Raw genomic sequence first — 7,362 nt, 5'->3', positions numbered from 1 at the left:
CCTCACACCTTCCCCTCGGTCAACAGAACTCCTTACCCGGTCTTCTATTTTCGCAGACCATAATAAGAGTCATTTCCTTTTAATTAGGGATTTAATAAGGTGACTTGGAACACCATAACTCAATTCCAAGTGGCGACTCTATAATTAAAACATTTCCTATTTAAAATCGTCACTTTAATTGGAAAAAACCTTCGACCTCGGTCCTTTGAGCGAAAAAAGAGGTGTGACACTATGTGTTGAAGGCGACACCTTATTGCAAACATTTAATTAAAAAAAGTAATCAAGATAACTACTATGTGCATGATTTTTAGAAAATGATGACTCATCGGGAGCTTGGGGAGCAGGAGTTGGAGTGATATGTGCCGGTATAACATCATCAAGTAAATCATCATAATGATTGTATAATGCGCCCATGTAATTGTTTGCATCACTCATAGCCGTAAACAAAGAAGGTTCTTCTTCAGGTTGTATAGCTAAAACACTATAAATAATAAAAGTAAATTCAGACATAGTATTATATTTCATACATGGATTTATTATAGCAACAATCAAGTAAATAAAAAAATAGATAAAAATACTTTTTAAATTTATCAGCCATTGTAGCAATAACATCTTTGCAACTTGGTTTATCCTTATATTCGTTAAGCAAACAAGAAATGTCAGCTAAATAAACTAAAATATTACAAACAGTAGGATAATAAGCACTGAAAAATTCAATCGTAGCTATATATAATTTTTTTCAAAAAATCAACAAGATCAACAATCATAACCCAATCAGAATCATGTAACATACACTCAGGAAAAGAACCAACAAATTAATTAAAAGTCATTGTAATAAAAACTTTATAAATAAGGCAAGCTCTTAAAAGATCATATGTAGCATTTCATCTACAATCTACTTCTTCAAGCATTAATATCGATCTAAGTTCACTTTGTTCACATTTTCTTTTAAATTCTATAAGTCTAACTTTTCTATGATTTTCTTGAATAAAGTCAATTGCAAGCCTAACCTTTTCAATACTAAACTCAAAAAGTCAAGACCATCTTTTATAATTAAATTATATATATGACAAATACACTTAACATGAAATATTTCGGGCAACGATGGAGAAAGATCAACTTTTAACAAGTCAACAACAACCTTGTTGTTAGATGCATTATCAAAAGATATCCATAAAACTTTTCTTTCAATACCATAATAGTTTACAACTTTTGTAATAGATTCAGAAATAAATTTCTCAGTGTGTTTACGGTCTTCATCATATAAAAATGCTAAAATACGGTTTTTGAATAACGAAATTACTATCTATCCAATGACAAATAATTGTTAAATAATTATTTTTATTAACAACACGATCAAAATCAGAAATTAGAGCAGCTCTACATGGAAGATTATTTAATAATGTTGATAAATAATAAATATATTATGCATGAAGTCTCAAAATATTGGACCGACAAGTACTTCTAGAAATACCTTCAAACATAGAATTGTAAATTATTTGAATATAATGAACAAAAACTTCAGAAGAAGCAAAAGAGAACGGCAAATAACCCATAACTATCATTTCTGCTAATTCTTTTTGATCCTTCATTCAAAAAATTGACCGGTTCTTGGGTCCAATCTAATTTTAGTTGGCCTCCTAATAGTCCCTCCACCTTTTGACGCAACTAATTCTGTTGAGTGTTCTTTTTTCAAATATCTTATCAACGTACTCGTACCCACTTTATTACCTCCGATCTTATGCTCATATAATCCCTGACAGATATTGTATTGGACCTTAGCAGTTTCTTCTTCATTGTAAATTTTTTTTACACAATACTAATTTTTTACGAGATCTTACAGAGGGTCGGGGTGGAAGATTAATCGATTCAGATCTAACATTAACATTACCAACTTCAGGTGTATTTTAATAGCATCATCATCTATATTTAAATCAACTGCGTCCACTTCATTCTCTTCTTCTATCTTCTTCTATACCATAAGTTTCTTAAGCTTCTAAAAAATTCATATCGTGAGCACCTACACCTATTTCATTCTCAAAGGATACTCTAATTGGTATCGGAGGTAGACAAGTATATCTAGTACTTGACCTACCTCTACCAGAATCAAAACAAATTTATTTTTTATTACCACTAGCACTTCCAGGATAGAAATTTCTAGCACTTTTATCGATTTTCTTAATGTATCCATATTACAAATTAAACTAACAAATATTCAAAAAACACAAAAATAATAAAAATAAATATTTAACAAATAATACATTAATTAAAAATTAAAAGTAAGAGATGGAACGATAATACCAAATTTTGGAAGTATCCTAAAGTTGAGAGACTTTTGAAACTTTCACTTGATAGTTGTAATTGCAAAATAATAAAATAAAATTGAGCACTTTAAGAGATAATTAGAATAATCTAGAGAGTTTGAGAGAATGAGATTGTATGTAGTGGAAAAAACTGATTCGAAACCATGCATTTATAGAAAAAAATTAAAAATCTTTTCTTAAAAAAAATCAGCCAAAAGTTGATTTTGGCAGTTGGGCCAACAACTATATAGCCGTTACCAACGGTCCAAAATTAGCAAATGGCAGCTGATGGGCCGTGCCAGTACAGACCCAATATATGATATTTTTTTATCTCAATTTAAATTATTAAAATAATTTATATTTTTAATTATTGTGATTTATAATATTTTTTCTTCTGTTTCAATTTAAGTGATGCTGGTATATATTTTTTTGAGAGTGAGCCAAATATTTTATATTTTTTAAATTTCTTAAGTTGTCAATTATATGATTTACAATGTCTTTTACATTAAGCCAAGAGTGTAACAGAGGATAGAGTTTGAAGATAAAATCGTTTGACTCATGATGATATAGAGATAGTGATTTGGATAATATCTCCATATCTCAATCTGTATGCCTGATCATTTTCCTACAAAATCAAAGAATGTGTTAGAGACTATAACAAAATAGTAGAAGCATAAATCAAGAGGAAAAGTGAGAAGAGAATTTGTCTGGATGGCAATGCCATGGGTCAGATAATGCTCTTTTCTCTTGCTTAATGTTGTCAATACTTTATTATTCCTGCATCCAAAGAAATATTTTTAGTTTTGAGAGTATAGCTGTGTTAGTTTTGCCTAGCTCTACTGATGCTCCTTATTGATCATTGATTTGAAAGCTTGATCTGGCTTTGAAAATACAGTCTTGGTGAAATTTTTGAGGACTTTCCTTAAAAATTCTACCCCAGTGGAACAAAGAAGACCTCTTGTAATTTTTATGTTTTTTTTTTATTTCCTATCTAGTGTCCGGTACCCACATTGGAGTCCGACTAATCCTGATTCGCGCTGCGTATGGCCCCATTCGGGCGGAAACACTCCCTACCAAAAATTTTTCCATACCCAGGGCTCAAACCCGAGACCTCTAGTTAAGGAAGGAGCAGCCCCATCCGCTGCACTACATCCTTTGGTAGTGTATTTTTATGTTACTTCTTGTAGAATTTTGAGGTTTCTCTTCGAAATTCTGCCCCCGTTTCATACTTTGATGAATCTTCAGACTTGATCTATAGGAGAGATATTATTTTATGAATTTTTTGAGATCATCCTCAAAAATTCTTTTTAGACTATAACTACGAAACTCTCGAACTTTCTTATAACTTATGGCATCGTTTAGTATGAAATTTTCATGATCCTCAAACAAAATTTTCCAGTATAAAAATGCAGAATACTTGAGTTCTTTCTGACATGTCTTAGTTTGAAATTTTGAGAACTTCTCAAAACTTTGCCCTGAGTGTAGGTTCAATAACGTAGGGTGTCCAACTTATAATAAATGTCAAGTTTTGTGAATTTTTTCAGATATTCTAAAAAAATTTTGCCCTAGTTTCTATAGAAGTATTACGGAAGATATGACCGAGCCGGTGTGACACCTACATATCCTATTGAGGTAGGAATTAGGTTAAATATAGTTTCAACATACAATGAAAAGATAAATTTTCTAAGGGATTGATTGAAGCCGACATAGACCCCTTACGTATCCCATCTTGGGAATTTGGGTCAAACGTAATTCGTACAAAGCAAAAAATGATATTTGATATTTTTGGTAACATGACCAAGAAAATATGGGTTGCCTACATATTCAATAATGTAAATCAGGTCGAATGTAGTTCATTGCAACTAAAACAAAGAAACTAAATCATAAAATATGATTACAAAAAAATAAAGTGACAAATTGCAACTACAAGGAAATAAAAATAGAAAAGTACGATTACAAGAAAAGAAAATGATAAATTCAAATTGAAAAATATAAGGATGTCAAAAGTGTGCCTTTGAGGAAATTTCATTCTTCTTTGTGATTGATGGTGCCGACGACTACTTCTTCTGAATGGGCAATAAATCGTTGTTCATATTTGTCGAAGCTTCTACAAGCGTTATTACCTTATTGTCAATTAGAACCTGAATTTGTGCTTGAGTGTAATACATTTCTCTGTGTCATGTTCAACAACTCCATAATCATAAACACATTGCTTGTTTGGATTATACCAATTGGTGGAAGTGTTCACAGGATTTGCTTTCACTGGATGAAGTAGCCCTGCTTCTTTCGACCTTTCATAGAGCTGAGTAAGTGGTTCTGTCAATGGTGTGAAGATCCTGGGAGACTTCCTTTCATGGCTGGCATGAGGCACATTATTTTGGTAGCTTTATGGTAGAGGTTGAGCACGATCTGTTGCTTGCGTATAATAGAATGGATAATGAGTACGCCGAGCATTGGATTGGTATCATGGGGATCACTTGTAGTTGGAAGAGCTATCTTGAGTCATTACTCCCATTACTTCCTTCTTTTTTTTCTTTCCATTTTTTAAAGAGCCAGTCTAGAAGCTCTTTTTAGTGGATTACAGTTCTTTCAAATTTATTATCATTCCTATTTTGAGGCTATCCTCAATCATTTCTCCAATTCTGATAATTTCAGTAAATGTTTTTTCAGCCATCGTTACTATGCGATCAAAGTACTCTAGATTTAGCATGGATGAAGTAACTGATTATTCCAGCTTCTTCCATAGGAGGATGTACCCTAGTCGTCTCTTCTCTTCACTGTATGGCATATTCGCGAAAACACTCATTGGATTTCTGCCTTATCTTTGCATAGAGATTCTGTCAGGAATAATATCGACATAAAACTTGTTGTGATCCTCAAAAGCATTTTCTAAGTTATCCCAAGTACGCCATTTTGTCACATCTTGTTTGGCGTACCATTTTATAACCTTTCCACTCAAACTTTGACTAAAGCTTCACCTGTATTCCTTCTTTTTTGCCTACACCAATCAACTTTTCACGTTAAATTTTCAAATGAAAGAAGGGATTTTCGAACACATCAAGCTTTTCAAATTTTGGGATCTTGTAACTAGGAGGCAACTTAATCTCGGAAAATACACACAACTTTTCATACTTCACACTTTGGTTACTCCCAAGACCCCAAAAAATTCTCATTGCATCTTTCAAGACCTTGAGATTTTATTCACTATTTTATTGATTTACATTCTTGAATCATTCCCTGCTTTAACATAATGATTAGCATCTAAACGGTATAACCCTTGAGTTTGTGCCGCTGATAGGTCGGTAGCATAGGTGTACATTGGCGGAGCATGGGGTGATAATGGTATGTTATGAACCTTCGGAGGAGGAAATGTGTATGCAAAAGAAGCATTCTAAGAAGCATGATCATTTTAAGAAGTGGTAAAATGACCTCCCTGATCAACTCCTTATGATGTTGGAAACATAAGCCCTTTTTGTCGAGTATCAGGAGGCAAAGTCATGTTTGGGGGAGTTTGAGAAGGTGTTATACTTTGCATGACCGTCAGTCTTAGCTCGTCAATCTGTTGTTCCAATCCATCAACGACCTATGGATTATTTCTCTTCCTATCGAGGCACTAGGGTCCATTACCTCAGAGAAGGTGGGGAATGACTTGGATGAAGTATTTGTGCTGATCAAACTAGGATCCATAGTTGAACGAGACCTTCTATTATCCCAAGTAAGAACTGATAAGTCTGTAGTTGCTTTCTTGACTTTAGATCGTGTGAAATGCCGATGTTATACTAGCAATTACTTTGAAATTGATTTGCTTTTAGTATTTATGAAGAGAGCAAGCTTGATTATCAATACAAATAAACCTCTTTCTAATAGAAAATAAAAATACTAGAAAAGTGAACATGTTAGTTCATGAATTGTAATAATTCATCAAAGTAACATATAAAATGAATAATATTTGTTTGACTCAAAAGAAAATAGTCCATAATTTGAAGAATAGGACACTTTTAAAGAGTGATCGAGTGATCCGAACTTTAACCATTTGATGGGTTTTGAATTAGATGGGGAAAACAGAATTTCTATCAAAATGAACTAAGTCATTTAAAGAGATCGGGTGAATAAACATCCTAAAATACTTATTTATAAAGTTCTTTGAAAGATAACAGATTCTTACCATTAGTAGAATATTTGGGCAACTCTAGCTATAATTAAGTGCGAGAAAAAATGATTTGTAAGAGAAACGTGGTCAATGTGAATTGGCCAATGACTTAATGGATTTTTGTATAAAGTTAGGGCGAATTGAAAGTGATTTTATTGATGGATTTTTTAAGGTCATTTTAGGACGATTCAAGTTGTGAGTTTTATATGCCTAATAACTGACACAACCCGCCTTGGGGACTTATCATAATGGGTGTCCCAAGTCCAATCGGGATCGAAGACCACCGCCGTTACACAACCCAACTTCCAGCCTCCTGCCCTGAGTTGGATGAATTTCGAGCATGTAACAAAATAGTGTAACAACCCACATAAAGCCTCTGGAAATAGATCACAATCGTGACCAACCCAACCGAGTCCAACCATTCCATAACCAAAAATCCAAACATGTCAAACCATACCAAACAAGGGCCATAAACCATGCCATAGCCAAAGACGTTCCAAAACATAATATAATTAATTCCAAAATGAAATATGATGGAACAGTGAGAAATTATGTCCAATGATGCCAGTCTCCCAGCCTATTCCAATGCCAAGGCTGACACCTATACCGATCTCGCCCATTTCAACCCATAGACATACCACAAAGCCTCTAACCAAAAGAGTAATAAAATCCGGTTGGGACATGCCCCCAACCATAGCCAAAACTAATATCCCAAATAAAACCAAAATGTCTAATAATATCCATAACATGAAATGGATCCTTCCGAAAGGATGAAAGCTCACTACTTCAGTCTAAATATTATTCCTGAGTCAATCACTAAGTAGGAAGAGTAGAACGGTCGGTTCCTCCATAGTGTGTATATATAACCGCCAGTAGATGGGGTTATCGAGTGACCGCTAGCATGATCTC

This window comes from Capsicum annuum, unplaced genomic scaffold (genome assembly GCF_002878395.1).
Source record: "Capsicum annuum cultivar UCD-10X-F1 unplaced genomic scaffold, UCD10Xv1.1 ctg1705, whole genome shotgun sequence".
NCBI classification, from domain to species: Eukaryota; Viridiplantae; Streptophyta; class Magnoliopsida; order Solanales; family Solanaceae; genus Capsicum; species Capsicum annuum.
The sequence above is the reverse complement of the archived record's forward strand: the minus strand, read 5'-3'. Positions refer to the sequence as shown.